The sequence below is a fragment of the Myotis daubentonii genome, chromosome 18 (assembly GCF_963259705.1).
Source record: "Myotis daubentonii chromosome 18, mMyoDau2.1, whole genome shotgun sequence".
In the NCBI taxonomy this organism is placed as follows: Eukaryota; Metazoa; Chordata; class Mammalia; order Chiroptera; family Vespertilionidae; genus Myotis; species Myotis daubentonii.
In genome coordinates, this window is record NC_081857.1 from 4648841 (window position 1) to 4665612 (window position 16772).

At 56.5% G+C, this 16772-nt stretch overlaps 1 pseudogene; it reads right to left on the reverse strand.

Annotated features, from left to right (window-relative positions):
* Window positions 1-4455: 4455 nt before the first annotated feature.
* LOC132221042 (zinc finger CCHC domain-containing protein 7-like) overlaps window positions 4456-16772 on the reverse strand; it is a 34254-nt pseudogene continuing 21937 nt past the window's right edge.

The following is a 16772-nucleotide window of genomic DNA, read 5'->3' on the forward strand; positions in this document are numbered from 1 at the left end:
GTGAGTGTGCCCGGGATGGTGGGGGTGCCTGGGGTGGAGGGTGTGCCCAGGGAAGAGGGGGTGCCCAGGGCAGTGAGTGTGTCTGGGGTGATGAGTGTGCCTGGGGTGGTGAGTGTGCCTGGGGTGGTGAGTGTGCCTGGGGTGATGAGTGTGCCTGGGGTGGTGAGTGTGCCTGGGGTGGTGAGTGTGCCCGGGGTGGAGCGTGTGCCCGGGGTGGTGAGTGTGTCTGGGGTGGAGGGTGTGCCCGGGGTGGTGAGTGTGTCTGGGGTGGAGGATGTGCCTGGGCAGTGGGTGTGCCTGGGGTGGTGAGTGTGTCTGGGGTGGAGGGGGTGCCTGGGCAGTGGGGGTGCCTGGGGTGGTGAGTGTGTCTGGGGTGGAGGGGGTGCCTGGGCAGTGGGGGTGCCTGGGGTGGTGAGTGTGCCTGGGGTGATGAGTGTGCCTGGGGTGATGAGTGTGCCTGGGGTGGTGAGTGTGCCTGGGGTGGTGAGTGTGCCTGGGGTGGTGAGGGTGCCTGGGGTGGTGAGTGTGTCTGGGGTGGTGAGGGTGCCTGGGGTGGAGGGTGTGCCCGGGGTGGTGAGTGTGTCTGGGGTGGAGGATGTGCCTGGGCAGTGGGTGTGCCCGGGGTGGTGAGTGTGTCTGGGGTGGAGGGGGTGCCTGGGCAGTGGGGGTGCCTGGGGTGGCGGGGGACCAGCCCCGGGTCAGAGGCACTGGAGCAACGTGAGTGAACAGAACAGAAACGGTGAAACCTCAGAGAGGAAGTGGGTCGGAGTGGGGGGCCCTTGGTCTGTAAGGCTGCGGCCTTTGCCCTCGGGGAGAACTGCCGGGTGTGAGCAGAGGCCCTGTCGGAGATGGAGACGGAGACGGAGACGGAGACGGAGACGAGGGCTTGCGAGCGCGAGAAAGGGAGAACCATGCGTCACAGTGAGAACGTCGCTGTCGAGGCATCACTGCAACAGCCGAGTGGACCTGCCCAGCCCTCCCCGCCCAGCGGTGCTGCACAGAGTGACTGTCCATCCGTCCGCATGCATCACGGTTGGTTAAACGCCTCATGCTTCCTATTAGCCCACAGGTACATCCACATCCCTTTCATCAGAGCAGAATCGCTCACGCCTGGCCCTGGTGAACGCCGCTGTGCGCTCCGCTCCGTCTTGGCTGGTCCCTCTCCCTCCCTCCCCTCCAGGGCACCCTGTTCCCTGTGCTGCAACACCCTCTCTACCTACCGAACTCCTCTCCATCCTTCAGAGCCCAGACCTAGTAACTTCTGTGCGACGGCCGCACCCTCCCTGGTCTCTTCTGAGGGGAGCTCAGCTCGTCCTCCCCGCAGCCTCGAAGGCCTCTGCGTAGTCCGGGACCTGCACACGGAAATGTAACGGACCCGCACGTCTGAGAGGCAGGGGCTGGCACCAAACCACCGCGCTTCAGACCTAGACTAACCTGCGTTAACACCCGGGCACTGGCTGGTCGCATCCTCTTTCCTGTCTCTGAGCTCAGTCTCCTCTCCAGGGAACAGTGCCTGTTTTATAGGCCTGCTGGCAAGATTAACAGGTGAGTCACTCCCTGTGGGACCAGCACACAGTGGGTCTCTCAGGCATCACTTCCCTGCAGACCTCCGGCTCCTCCCTCCTCCGGGGCAGACAGTTTCACTTCCATCCTGTGCCCCACCCTCCCCGGGTGCCCGGCCTGATCGGTGCTGGATGGAGGTGCCCCCACGTGAACACCTGCCTCAGGACAGCGGCGTGCAGGCTCGCCAGGGAGGCGCAGCGCGTGGCGCAGAGACTGCGTGGGGCCCTGTGGGCTGAGCACCCCCAGGGCGCTCCCCACGGCAGCACAGGGGCCCTTCTGCTTGCCTTGGGGACACTCATCGTCCTCCGTGCACATGTTCTCATTGTTCTTTGGGACTTCTGCCACCGGCACCTCCTCAGCGGTCCTCCCGCCCTCAGCCCTGCTGTTCTGTCTTCCCCACCTGGTGCTCCGCACACCATGTGGCTCCTCCCCGACCACGGTTCCCAGCCTCCTCCCCTGCATCCTGGCCTCCCTGAGCCCCCGGCTCCGTCCAGAGCTGTCACACACGGAACCGTGCGGCAGAGCCTTTGGGGTCACTGCGTGAGCCTGAGCGAGCCGAGCAGGTGGCGATCTTCCGAGCGCAGGGCGGGCGTGCGCAGTGAGAAGCCTGTGGGGCAGTCACAGCCAGGAGCCCTGGCACCACATGCCTCCACCTGCTGCAGGATCCACGAGGCTGCCCCGCGCAGGGCCTCGAGCGACTCTGAGGTCACATGGACACCGTCTGTGTCCCTGCATCTTCCTGTGGCATCTTGCACGTGTCCCTCGAATCCTCTAAAGCTTAGTGTCTTCATTTGTGAAACTGAGAGAATATCGTGACGCAGCTCCCAGTGGGTGGCGTGCTCTTGTGATCGATGAACACTTGACCAATCTGCCCAAAACGTGGTGGCTTCAAAGAGCAACAGCTGCCTCGTGGGCCAGGAATTGAGAGCAGCTGAGCCTGGCTGCTCACCCGGGGTCTCTGAGGGATCGTGGTCAGCTGGTGGCTCGAGTGGGGTCACTTCGGAGCCTTCTCTCCCGTTCCCGGGTCCGAGGCCTGGGCTGGAGCAGCTGGGCTCCCTGGCCACACCCTGCACCTGGGGTACCTTGCCACTCAGCCTTCCTCCTCGGCCCCTGCTGGATCACTGGATTCCTTCCATGGGGGACAGGGCCCCCCCAGACACCCAGCCTGGCCCCCAAGTCTCCAGGCGCCACCGCACGGCTTCCTGCTGGTTAGAAGCTGGCCCCTCCTCCGCCCACAGCCAAGGAGATGAGATTAGGCTCTCCTCCTTGGAGGAGTCCACTTTGCAAGGAGGCCCAAGCACTGCAGCGCGAGGGCCTGCTCTCCAGCAAGCAACAAGCGTTTTGAAAATGTCTGGTGATTTAAAAATGAAACAGAAGCCTCTGCCCCCTCCATTGTCATTGTCACTCCCCACAAACTCCCATCCTGTAAGGGGGTGAAGTTCTGATCAATTTAGGTGAGAGACACAAAGACGATGGAAAGGAGATGCCAAATGTAAATGGTTGGCATTCATTGGTCGCTTGCTATGTGCCAGCCCCTGGTAACACCTACGTGCATTCTCTGTTTTAACCCTCAGCACAGCCCCGTGAGGTTCCCGAGGCCATCTCCCTGGTGGGCTCTGCCGTCTGCAGGCATGAGGAGAGCTGGCCGGGCAAGCACTCGGGGGGGGGGGGGGGGGGGGGAGGGCAGAGCCGCTGCCTCCGCCATCTCAGCCGGGTCCTCAGCAGAGAACCTCTGTCGAATCCTTCCCTCCTTGGCGATGCAGCTGAGAGCAGAGTCCCTGGCGAAGCAGGTGCAACAGAACCAGGAACATGGGGGGTTCTTGAGTCAGAAGAGAAGGGCCAGGAGGTTGCTGGAGAGACTGCAGAGGAAGACGAGGCCCCTCGCAGACACGGGCAGCAGGGCCGGCAGAGGGCCCGGGAACGGCGTCCAACGAGAGCCTCCCTCCAGCTCGGCCCCGGGAATAATTCGGGGGCTTCCCCACAGCCTTCCCTCCGGGCTCTGGAAACCCCCTGGAAATGTGCTGGGTGACGGAACAGGGACAAGGACAGTCTTGTCAGCAGACGGAGTCCAGGCCGGGCTAAGGGCTAAGGGGTGGGGCCCAGTTCTGTCCTGGGCCCACAGAGCACTGCCTGGCCCGGACCTGGACCAGGGCCAGGGCCAGCAGAAGTTCCCACGCACGAACAGGTGAGCTGTGTTCTCCCACGTGGCTCATGAGAACTCGGTGGGGCCGCCTTGCCTTCTCCCGCGGCTCCTCCCTGCCCCCCCAGGCTCCGTCTTCATTCTGTCTCTACTCCTGCACTGGGCACTCCCCTCTCTCCCCCTGTGCTGTGGGCTCAGAGCGCCCCATCCAAGCACATCAAAGTCAGTCATTCAAAAATACTCACGAATCACACAGGAGACGCCAGACAGCTCCGTGCGCCGGGAGCCTGCGGGGACCAGACCTGCAAAGGCCTGGCCCCCGAGGTGACATGAGGGGCCTTCATGGAGGGGGGGTCTTGGTGTCACCACAAAGGCCAGTCTGGGTGGGAGACAGGCAGGAACCCATGACGAGGTCAGTCATTGGTCCCTTGGCCTGGAACCCAGCCAGCCAGGGTTCCGGAGCCCAGGGGGAGGGCCAGGTTTGGGCTCTCAGCTGTGATGACTGGGCCCTTCACGCAACCTGGGAATTCACCTCCCAGACCTCACCTGAGGCAGGAATGCGGTCGGAGCTGGGCTCTGTCACCACCACCTGCCCTGGCTTTCCAGGCGAGGACTCCGGGGAAGAGAAAGTTGCTACATCCATCCCAAGCTTCCTCCTGCTCTGCCCCTCTCGCGTCCGCAACAATCGCTGCCTGTGCTGCCACGCCCTCTGGGATCGCCTGTGGGTGCGGCCCAGGCCGGGCACAGCTGCTTCATGTGGAGAACATGCCGAGCAGAGCGGGGGTTAAGTCATTTAACTGGAAAGTGGGGAAAGATCAGTTTTAGGTGAAGAAAAGTGTTAGGAACTAGAATGAAGAGTTCCCATGAATTCCAAAGCTGAAGAGGGAAGTCGAGTGGATTTTCATTCTCTGCACCCCAATCCTCCCCCTCCATCCCCACCCCCCACCCCCCCCACCCCCCGCCTCGTGCCCTAGTTTTAAAGGCTCTGGTTGCAGCCCTGCCCTGAGGTCTTGCCTGGTGGTGCCTCCTCCCCTCGCTCTCCCGCAGGAGCGGGGGGGGGGGGGGGGGGCACCGATGAGGAGCCAGGTGGCCTGGGCAGCGGGACGGACCATTCCTGCTCTCAGTGGGAGAGTCCAAGGTAGAGAGGATCCACGTTACTTACGTGAGCGGCTGAGACGTCATGGGGGACCCAGGCTCTCCCCGTGTCCTCCCTCTGCCACCCCCCTTTGCTCATGGTGTCCTGTCCCGTGTCCCTCATCAGACGACCCCAGGTCTCTGGCCAGAATCAGCACAGCCCACCCCGCTTGGCACTCTCCAGGCAAGACGAGGCCCCCGCAGCGGCCTGGGCCAGCGAGGAGTCACCTTGGAGCTGGGTAGAGCCCACGGGCCTAAAGAAGACATAACCCAAGAAGAGGGCAACCCCCAGGACCCTGCCCGCCAGGCAGCGAGGACTCGGCTCCCTGGTGGGCATCCCGCAGTGTCTGCAATGGAGGAATGGAAAACCATCCCAATGTCATACTCCGGGAGACCACACTGTTCTGACAGAATCCTGCTTACTCAGCGCTGCGTCTCCTTAAGGAGATAAAGCTCCAGCCCCCCCCCTCTCCCCCCCCCGCCCCAGTGTTAACTCGTTGACTCTGCAGGCTCCACACCGTCCCTGTGGGCGGGCAACACCATGGCGAGGCCCCTGCAGCCTCTGACAGGCTCAGGCGCACTGGACAGTCTCCTGGTGGCACTGCGTCAGGCACATGCTCCATGGTGCACACATCCTGACTCTGTTAGGGGCAAAAATAGAAGATTGGGGATGTTAACGTAAAAACATTCAAACCTGTGAAGGATTTTTGTGAGTTTATTTGAGCCACACTGTCGACAATTGCCGGGAAGCGGAACCTCAACGGATTGGGATAGCGCTCTGGAGAATGGTGGTTTTTCATCTATTTTTATACTTTGCAATCAAAGGAGGAGACGTAGGTGGGTTAAATGAAATTCCTTGGTGATAGATTAGGGAGGCGGGAGAAAGCAAAATGGGGAAACCCCTGGGATTGGATAAAAGGTAAAATGATGGACACATACTTAGGTGGGTGCAGGAACAATCAACATGATGATGAAGGAATTGGTGGTGTCTGCTCTGGTATCCAGCATATTAGGTTGTGCCTCAAGGGGTCCAGAAAAAGGGAAGTTACAAGTTACCCAGACACTTCAGGGGTATGTTGTCATAGATGCAAAAAGACAGATAGGCTCAGGTAAGATAAAGGTTGCCCTTGTCAGGGAAGATACCGGCCTAGGAGGTGACTACCTACCATAACTGCTTTTAGTTGAAGTTTAATTTCAGACCATCCTTTGTGGTGACTTTAGGTCTCTGAGTTTGCAAGACCGCCATGCAGGCCTCCCCTGAGCTGGTCAGGTTAGCATGTGGCCCCTTTCATCCATGGGGACTAGCAATGGTTATGGGAAATATTAATTGTGCTCTGTAACCACGATGCCTTGTGCTGGTTAAGGAAAGGACATTCTGCCCTGGCTGGGAGTTGTACGCCCCCAGGACCTGGGAGTCAACCTCGGAATGTGGTCCATTCTCATCCAAGAACTGCCTGTTGTAATGGAAAGATTGACAACCTTGTTGCCCAAACAATGGAGTCCCACACCAGCCAGCATAGCCTACTTCCTGGTGCCTGTAACCCCACTTCCCCATGCCATCCTTGTCTTACCCCATATAAGCAGCTGGTTTATGGGAGCAGAGAGATGTTTGTGGCTGACCTGCTGCTCTCCACGCTGTCGGCGGTATTGGAATAAACACTCATACATGATTCAAGCCTGTCCCTGCTGAACTGGCTCAAGTAGTGACAGGCAGCCCGGACCCTCTGGCTGTCCGGCTACAATTCCAGATCGATGTCAGGACGGAAGCGGAGAGGCTTGGCCTCAGCTTCTGCCTGTGGATGAGACCAGCCAGGGTCCCTGGTCTGGCGAATGCTGCACTGGAGATTCCTCAAGGGCTTGTGAAGTTTACCTTCAAAACACTGAGAACCTTGGGGAAGAAACCTAGCGCTTCTCCAAAGAGACAGAGGCCAGGAGCCTGTGTGTCCCGGAGACCGGACTGTCCTCCTGCGATCCTGGGGAGCCGCCCTGGTGCTGGGCCCTCCCCCATGCACCATCTCTCGCCTGACTCGGGTGGGCTGTCTCTCTGATGCCTACTCTCAGGCCGGCAGGGCTGTGGTGCCAGAAACACAGGCCTCCATCCTGGCTTTCTCAGGGGCCCAGGGAACAGAGGGTGCCTGGGAGCCTCCTCCGATCCTCCTCCCGCCCCAGGAAGTCCTCTGGGGCGCGCACCCTCCTCCCACAGTGGCCTCCTTCCACCCCACACTTGCAAAGCAGGGCTCCGGTTCCTCAGCCATGAACCCACGGTCCACGTGATGAAACTTCTTCCTTCTCCCAGTGCTCTCTCCAGAGAGGGCGGGTGTGTTCTGGCTCCGGCCACGGAAGCAGGTTTCTTCTGGAACAGTCTGGAGAAGAACTGGGTCACAGAACCACCCCAAGAAAGCAGCCGGGTGTTGCCAAACGGCCTGCCAGTTCCCAAAAGCGCAGTCTCCGCTGCTGTGCTTGTCTGAGACCCAGGCTCCCACCTGCCAGGCAGCTGGCTGCATGAGCCCCGGTCCCTGCAGACAGGAGGGTCCGCAGGCTGGTGTCCTCCTGCCTCTGGACTGTTAGGGGCAGAAGTAGAATAATGGGGACCAGCTATAGTTATAAGAAATAGGAATCGTAAGAAACATTAATCTGTTCACGTAAGGAAACATTCAAACCTGTAAAGAATTGTTTAATTTATTTGAGCTGAACTGTCGACAATTGCCAGGAAGCAGAATCTAACAGATTGGGATAATGCTCCCGGAAATGGTGATTTTTTAACCTATTTTTATAAATTAATATCAAAGGAGGAGATGTAGGGGGGTTACATGAAATCCGTTGGTGATAGATTAGGGAGGCGGGAGAAAGCAAAGCTGGGGAACCTCTGGGACTGGAGAAAAAGAAACAGGAGAGACACACGCTTCCTTCACACAGGTGGGCGTAGGATAGTTAACAGTCAACAACTAACATGATAACAATAATAATGAGGGAATTCGTGGTCTGTGCCCTGGTGCCCTTTGTGGCCCCTGAAGGGTCCGGAAAGAGGGAAGTTACAAGTTACCCTGACATTCCAGGGGTATGTTGTCTTAGATACAAAAAGACAAGAAAGTAAAGTTTATTTTTGTCAGGGAAGAAACTGGTCTAGGACTACCCATTATAAACTGCTTTTTAATTAAAAAGTTTTAATTTCAACCCCAGCCAATTTGGCTCACTGGATAGAGTGTTGGCCTGCGGACTCAAGGGTCCTGGGTTCAATTCTGGTCAAGGGCACATGCCTGGGTTTGGGGATCCATCCCCAGTAGGGGGGCGTGCAGGAGGCAGCCAATCAATGATTCTCTCTCATCATTAATATTTCTATCTCTCCCTCTCCCTTCCTCTCTAAAATCAATAAAAAAATATATATTTTAAAAAGTTTTAATTTCAGACCATCCTTTGTGGTTACTTTAGGCCTAAGAGTTTGCAAGGTCACCACTCAGGCCTTCCTCTAGTTAGTCAGGTGAGCATGTGGCCCCTTTCGTCCACAAACCACGCTCTGTAACTGTATTTACCTTGTTCTGATGAAAGAAAGCTCATTCGAACCTGGCTGGGAGTTGAATGGCCCAGGGACCTGGGAGTCAACCTTGGAATTCAGTTCATCATCATGGACAGATTACATCCTTGTTACCCAAACCATGGAGTCCCACCACATTGCCTATAACCTGTAACCATTATACCCATTCTTATTCCTTTTGCCACTTCCCCCTGTAATCTTTGTCCTTCTACCCAATATAAGCTGCTGGCTCATGGCGGGTGCACAGCAGATGTTTGTGGACGACCTGCTGCTCTCCACGCCGCAGGCAGAACTGGAATAAACGCTCATATATGAGTCTACCCTGTCCCTGCTGAACTGGCTCAAGCAGCGACAGGCAGCTCGGACCCTTGGTTGTCCGGTGTCAGGTTTCAGTATCAGTTGTGCGTGGCCCTTTTTCAGGGAAGAGAAGGGCAAGTCCCGACCCACAGTCAGGACCTGGAGATGAAGATGAGAAAAGAGAGGAGTTTAAAAATTAAGGGTTGAGAATTCAGCAGCGGCCAGGGTTAGCATTGCTGCCGCACCGCGTCCTAACTGCACGGCCTCCATCGCTCCCGCTGACCCGGGGGTGACAGCGCCCTCTCCTGGCTGCTGGTGGACGTCCACCCGGCGGACAGCAGAGCCAGACTGTGGGCGGTGGGAGGAGGTGGGCAGCAGCCGCACCCAGCAGCCCTGGGCATGGTTATTAGTAAAATGGGGGCCCAACCCGAAGAACCCACTGATGTGAGGGCCTGACCCGGGCGCACTCCGCGTCCCTGTGGGGTCGAGAGGAGTCGCCCTTGGAGCTGGGAGGGGCCCACGGTCCTAAAGAGGACCTAACCCGTGGGATGGAGGCTGCCGGGTGGACCAGCCCCAGATGGAGGGGGGTGGTGAGGAAACAGCCCTGGTGCCGGAGGTTCCCTCCTCCTTGGGCTGAACTAAGTACGTTGATCAAAGTGAGTCATGCTTCTCCCCTGGACTCGGTTACTCCATCTCAGACGTTACTTTAAGTTACTCCACCTCGGAAGCGATCTTCCCCAGGCACATCACACGGGGAGTCACCACTAAACCACCTGGGACACACCCAGGGCCGCAGCCCCAGGCGCACAGCTCGGGCCGCAGGGTCAGCCAGCGACTGTGAAAAGAAAATTAAAAACAGGAAGCCTCTGAGGAAGGTCACAGCCTGGCCGGACTCAGCCCTTCCCACCAGAGACCCTCAGGAGGGACGCTCGCCGGCGCCAGCGTCAGGGGTCCTCCATCCTAAACGTTTAAGGTGGAGATTTGGGGGGGGGGGGTCCCGGGGGAAGATCTCAATAGAATTTTCAGTGGTTTTCCAGGTGTGTCCATTCAGGGCTGTGGTCTCGCTGATGGACTGGCCGGCGCCAGGGCGGGGGTCACTATCGAATGTAGCTGGTCCTGCGGTCAGCCGCGGCTGGTTTTGTAGCTTTTCTGGGCTGGAGCTGAAATACAACTGAGGCCCAGATGTTACCTCCAGGGAGGAAAGGTCGGGGGGTCCAAACCGAGGACCAGCCGTCTGCTAGGGGAGGAAAGGTCACTCTGGGGCTGGAGCCCACCCTCCAACTGACTGTCCCCTGCTGGGCACCGGGGCTTCCTACGCTGGCGGCCTGCTGGGCCCGGCCCATCGTCCCTGCTCTGCTCACGTCTGTCTAACCGCCCGCGGCAGATGGGTGAACACGGAGGGGGAGGGGCTGGATGGGAACCACCACAGCCCGAAGCGGTCTCCTGATGAAGGGTGTGGGGAAGGGCTATTTCCTCTTTCTCCTTGTCTGAGTTTCTCTAATTTTCCAACACAAAACCGAATTTATTTTGCAATCAGCGAAACATTCTCCTTTTACGTAGGTAATTTAAAAAAAAAAATTATGAAGAAGAACCTCTAGCCAAGTTGAACATGGGGACTTTCAAGTACTTTTAAGAGGTCATCTCAGAAGGCAGAGACCTGCCTAGGCCGGCTTCATGGAGGCCTGATTTCCAGGCCAGGCCCTGGGTCCCCCAGCTCCAGGGCCACCTCGATGCCCCTCCCTCCCCACCCCTCCCCACCACGCCCACCACCGCGGCACCCTCACTCCCACCGATTCTGTGCCTCGGTTCCCTTCTGTTCACACAGATCGCAACCTGACAGCCCCGGCCAAGCAGCTCACAGGTCCCTTCCTCGGACGCCATGCCCTCGGTGGGCTCCTTTTGATTTAACGAGGCACCCACATGGGGAACAGGAGAGCTGCTCTCTTCCGGGAGGTGGGAGCACCTGCCTCCCCCTCCTCCTCCCTCAGCACGGCCTGCCACCCGGGACCTGATGCACGCGCAGCAGAGGGAGAGGATGAGACGGATCGGACGCTGGAGGACAGCACAGCAGTGAGTTTCTGGGGTTCTGGTTTTTGACTCATAGATCGCAGACTTGAAACAAAAGAAGCCCACAGCCTAGAAAGGCCTGCAGGTGCAGACGGTGACAAGCTGCAGGGAAAGCCGGCTCTCCCGACGGCAGCCAGCGGGCGGACAAGGCAGCCTAAGGAGACAGGCCTTTAGCTAATAACCGCTCTGCTCCAGCCTCACCCCAGGAAAGCACGGGCCCACCCTCACCCACAGCCGCAAAGCCAGGGGGGACCTGCACTTCCACTGCGGGGAGGTTCCAATGAGGTGTCCCCACTGTCCCACTGGGGGTTCAGGGCTCCCCCCATCTCAGAATGAGAGGCCTCTCCCCACACAGGAGCCGCCCAGCAGTAAGGGCGGACCTCCTACACCAGTGGTCAGCAAACTGTGGCTCGCGAGCCACATGCAGCTCTTTGGCCCCTTGAGTGTGGCTCTTCCTAAGCCTTAGGAGTATCCTAATTAAGGTAATAACAATGTACCTACCTATATAGTTTAAGTTTAAAAAATTTGGCTCTCAAAAGAAATTCCAATCGTTGTACTGTTGATATTTGGTTCTGTTGGCCAATGAGTTTGCCAACCACTGACCTACACCCTCCCCTCCACCCGTGGGGAGTGTCAGAGGAAGCCTGGGTCAGAATCAGAACCTTCACCACTGCCCAGTGGGAAGGAGGACACCGCCACCGGGCTCCCATCCCCCCAGCAGTCAGAGGAGCCCCCCCCCTCGCCCCCCTGGACCACTTGAGCGTAAAGGAGGCCAAATGCGGAGCCGGCCTCCTCCCCGCCCGAACGCACAAGGTGGCAGCCCGCTTCCCTGCAGCGTGGTGCCAGCAGGGACCGGCTACAGAGCAGGTGCCAGTAGGACCCAGAGCCCCCTCACACCACACAGAAACGCCGGTTCCAGTCCAAGTCGCTCCTCACCCCCAGGACCCGCAGGATCTCAAACGGAATTTTAAAATGCATTCATGTGCTAGGTGCCGACACCAGGATGACACAGATGCTGGGTTTATATGACAAACGTTTTAAAGCAGCCGTGATAAAAACGCTTCACCGAGCACTTGTGAGCATGCTCGAAACAACTTCAAAAGCAGGAAGCCTCAGCCAAGAGCTGCAAAGTGTCAGCAGAGAAAGAGAAGACACAAAAAAGAGCCGAATGCGAATTTTGGAGCCAAAAGATACAGTCGTCAGAATAGAATCTCCGTGAATGGACTTGTATTCGCCTCTGATTGCTGCTGTGACAAATGGTCACCAGCTTTGTAGCTTAAAACAATACAAATGTATCACCTACAGCTCTGGAGCCCAGAGAGCCGAACGGGCCCCATAGGCTCAGCCCCAGGTGTGTCGAGGCTGCAGAGGAACCTGTTCCCTCACCTTTTCTAGCTTCTCGGGCCGCCCTTGGTCCTCAGCTGCGGGTCCCTCCCATCGCCAACCTCAGCAGTGCCTGGTCGGGTCTTCCTCACAGTGCAGCCCACCGCTGGTGACTGTCCTGCCTCAGTCTCCTTCCCCGAGGGGGACCCTCGTGGTTGTCGGGGACCCACTGGGAGAATCCAGGGTGAGACCCCCATCTCAAGATCCCTGATGGCATCGGCAAAGCCCTTTCTGCCTTGCAAAGTAATCTAGTCCCACGTTCTGGGAACTCGGATGTGGGGCTCTTTGGGGGCCATGGTTTTGCCTGCCACACTCTGCTCCCCAAGACTTGTGCCTGTCCCACATGCAGCGTACGCTCACCACATGCCAACCTCCCCAGGTCTCAGTCGATGGCCAAACCAACCCAAAGTCCAAATTCTCATCAGCTCAGAGGTCCCAAACCTCGTCATCTAAGTCATCCAAACAGGGTGAGGGACTCTGGTTATGACCCAGCCGGGGCAGTTCCTCTCTGCAGGCCTGTTACCCTAGGAAGCAGGTGATCTGCTCCACAGTGATGACGGACGGCATAGCACAGCCGCGACAGACCTGCCCTTCACAAGGGGCGGTGGGAGGAGGGTGAGGGCATGCGTCCGGAGCAATTTTTAAATCCCGATGACTAATGTCACTCAGCCCCATCCTGGGGTTAACCTTTCTTTCTCCTGTAGCACTTTTTTGCAATTGAATGGTTTTATCTGCCTGTTTTCCTTTCTTTTTTTAAAAAAGATATTTTTATTGATTTCAGAGAGGAAGGGAGAGGGAGAGAGAGATAGAAACATCAATGAGGAGTGAAAATCATTGATCGGCTGCTCCTTCACGCCCCTGACTGGGGATCAAGCCTGCAACTGGGGCGTGTGCCCTGACCAGGAATCTAATCATGACCTCCTGCTTCATAGGTGGACACTCAACCACTGAGCCATGCCGGCCAGCTATCTGCCTGTTTTCTGTCTGTAGAATTTGGGGGTTCAAGAGCTCTGTAATTTTTAAGGAATTTGAATTAGTAATAAAAATAAAAAAAAATCTCCAATCCCAAATGGTATCACTATCACTAGAGAATTGGAGCAACATTTGAGGGACAATTAACTTCTACTCAACGCAATCTCTTCCAGAAAATAGAAGAGGAGAAAACATTGCCCGATTCATTTTCGGAAGCTGGTGTTACCCTGACACCCAAACTAGACGATGACAGAACAAAAAAAGAAAACTACAGACGAATGTCAACTATCCCTAAAAAGCACGAATGTAAAGATCCTTAAAGTATTAGCCAGTAGGATTCCTCAATATATGAAAAGAATTACAAACTCTGACCAAGTGGGTTTATTCGAGGGATGAAAGTCTAGTGATTCGTTGTTTGAAAAATCAATGAAATCTATCACATTGACAGGCTAAACAGGAAAATCAGGTGATCGTATCAATTGATGCATCATGAGGTCTGGCCCCCTGGACACCCTGCCAGCTCACCGCAGTCTCTGCCACGCCCTGTGGTCTCCCCGTCTCCCGGACTCTGGATCTGCTGCTGTTTCATCCGCTTCCCGGCTGTCAGACATCCAGGGAGGCTCCCCGCCGGGCCCCGGCAGCATTTGAATTTTCCACTTTTGTTGCCTTGGATTCCTGACCCCAGGGAGCAGGGTCGCTCGGTCATGCGAGGCAGTGCGTTCATGGAAGCATCTTATCTCTTTACCTCTCATGTCTGAAAAGTGTGCACCTGCGACATGACACCACGTAGTGCAATCCCTTGAAAGTCAGACAGACCTGAGTTAGAATCACAGTTTTCCCATCTGACCTTGAGCAAATGACTTGAATTTTCACATCTTCACTTATAAACTAGGAACAGTAGTACAGTAGGTCCTCAGGTTATGTCGGAGATCCGTTCCTACTGCGCGACGTAACGTGATTTTCGCCGTAAGTCGGAACCCACCTGCATAAGCACCTACGTCACTCACTCATGGAGCACATACACAGCAGTTTGAAGTGAAACAGGAAAAAAAATTTAGAAGAAAGATAACAATTCCTGACCTTCACTTGTGGTAAATAAATAATAAAACACATAAAGCACATATGTGCACATGTTGAAATGAAGGAACTTTTTTTTTTAATAAATAAATGGGAGATGGCGATGTAACCACGAAACGAGTAGGTCCCGTCCAACGTAAGCCGAGCCGTTCGCTGCCGTTCCCCCGGCACCAGGCGGCCTCTCTCTTACTGGGTGGGGTCCCCCCTTAGTAACCAACAGCTTGGCTAAGAGAGGCTGGCTCCCCCGGAGGTGTGTGCACACTTCCCATCACCGGGAGCTTGTGCTCACGATCCTTCCAGCCGGTCTCACCATCCTCACGGTCACCCTGCAAAGCGTGCTTGTTTCATGCTCATCTTGCGCAGGAGGCTCTGGGGCCGGCGGTTGTTCGGTGGTTGAGGCCTCCGCCAAGGCCTCTGACCCTAGAAGCTGTGCGTGCCCGAGGTTCCCACCGCCCTGGCTGCCTGTGGCTCAGCAGAGCTGGGGAGAGGCTGTTTCATACCCCCCCTCAACCCCCGGACACCGGCCCACACCTTCGCAAGGTTGCTGCAGGTTAAGTCTGACAGCGGTGACCTCCCGGCCAGCCTCGGTTCCCGGCCTTGAGGTGACAGAGAATTCCATGTCCATTTCTCCTTCCTCCCTGACGCAGGAAGTCTCCGGGAAAAGCAGGAGACTCCGGTGCCCGCAGCCGGCGCCGAGCTGGGAGGGTCAGTCCCGGGCGCCCAGCCGTGGTACAGCCGGGCCCGCTTTCCTATAGCAGCCCCATCGGCATCTCTTCCGCAACCCGATGATCTTCTGTTGGCACCGACTTACATTGGCACAGAGAGGGGGACAAAAAACACACCAAACAGGCCGAGGGAAATATTAGCTCTCCCCGGGGACGCCTTGCTGGCCGAGCTGCTCCGGGGCCGTCACTCACCGGAGATGAAGCTGCTCAAAAACAACAGGGCACTCCCTGGCTCCCGACACGGCGTCCAGGAGCTTCCCGGGGTGTGAAACCAGAGAAACGTCCGAGGCTCCTTTCTCAGCGGTCGGTCAGCGGTCGGTCGGCAGGTCCAGGAAGACGGAGCTGGGCTGGCCGCCGGCTCCCCGAGCTGTGCGAGCCTGAGCAGGCCCCCCCCCACCCCACCCCCCCCCACCCCCCGCTCCCGCCAAGCCGATGCTCTCCTTGTAAAATGGAGATGGTGATCACTGCCAGGCCTTCCCACAGGGTCTGCACAGGAAATGGCAGGTGATGCAGGAAGTGCTGGCGACAGGGCCTCAGACTGGGCCCTCGGAAATGGTAGGGGGTTACATGAGATCTGTGACAGGTCAGAAAAGCATGATGGCCACTAGCATTGCTACAAGTGCTGCGTTTTCTCATGTGCTGGGAAAGGGTGGTGGTGCTGGTGGTATTTTAGGTATTATCAGCAAAAGAACCAGAGGTGGGGGGTGGAAATCAGATTTCAGAGAGTGTTCTGGGGGAGTTCACCTCCCACAAAAGTTATATTTTTCAGGGATTCTCTCTTGATTTTTAAAAATGAAACCATGTTTTTCCTACTAATTATAATTCCAGAAATGTTCTCTGTTCAATTTTGATACATTTAACTGTTTTCTTTAAATGATATCCTGACTTCTCCTCTTCCTACCTCTGTGATCTTGGCCAACATTATTTACCTCTGTAAATAGTGGTTTTCTCATCTATCCAATTAAGTTCTAGAATCACCTTTGATAATGGACAATAAAGCTTCATACTCTGTGTGTGATTCCAATTATATATCATCCTAGAGAAGGCGAAACTGTGGAGACAAAAAAGGATCTGTGATTGCCAGGATTTGGGGTGAGGAGGAGGCAAAGAAGGGATGACTAGGCAGAGCACAGAGGACATTTAGGGCAAATACTCAGGGCCTGGCCGGATGGCTCAGTGGTTAGAATATCCTCTTGATAATCCAAGGTTGTGGGTTCAATTCCTGGTCAGGGCACATGCAAGAATCACCAATCCTATATAATAAAGAGGTAATATGCAAATTAACCCTCACACTCTCACAAGATGGCTGCCGATGACCAGGCCGGCAGGGGGGCCGTGAGGGGCAACCACGCCAGCAGGGTGGGGGGCAGTTGGGGGTGACCAGGCCAGCAGGGGGGGCAGTTAGGGGTGACCCTGCCGGCGGGGTGGGGGGGCAGTTGGGGGTGACCAGGCAGGCAGGCAGGTGAGTGATTAGGAGCCAGAGGTCCAGGATTGTGATACCCGACTGCCAGTTTAGGCCTGATCCCCAGGATCAGGCCTAAACTGGCAGTCGGACATCCTCCAAGGGGTCCCGGATTGGAGAGGTGCAGGCTGAGCTGAGGGGACTCCCCCTCCCCCTTGCACAAATTTTGCGCACCGGGCCTCTAGTGAATACATAAATAAATGGAACAACAAATTGATGTTTCTCTCTCTCTCTCTCTCTCTCTCTCTCTCTCTCTCTCTCTCTCTCCATCTCTCCCACTTCCCCTTTCTATCTCTCTTAAAAGTCAATAAATAATTTATTTTAAAGTCTTAAAAAAAAAAGTGAATGCACATGGCTATTGTGGTGCAGAGAAAAACAATCACTCACTGATTTCTAGGTACAGCTTTTCTCATGGGCAGT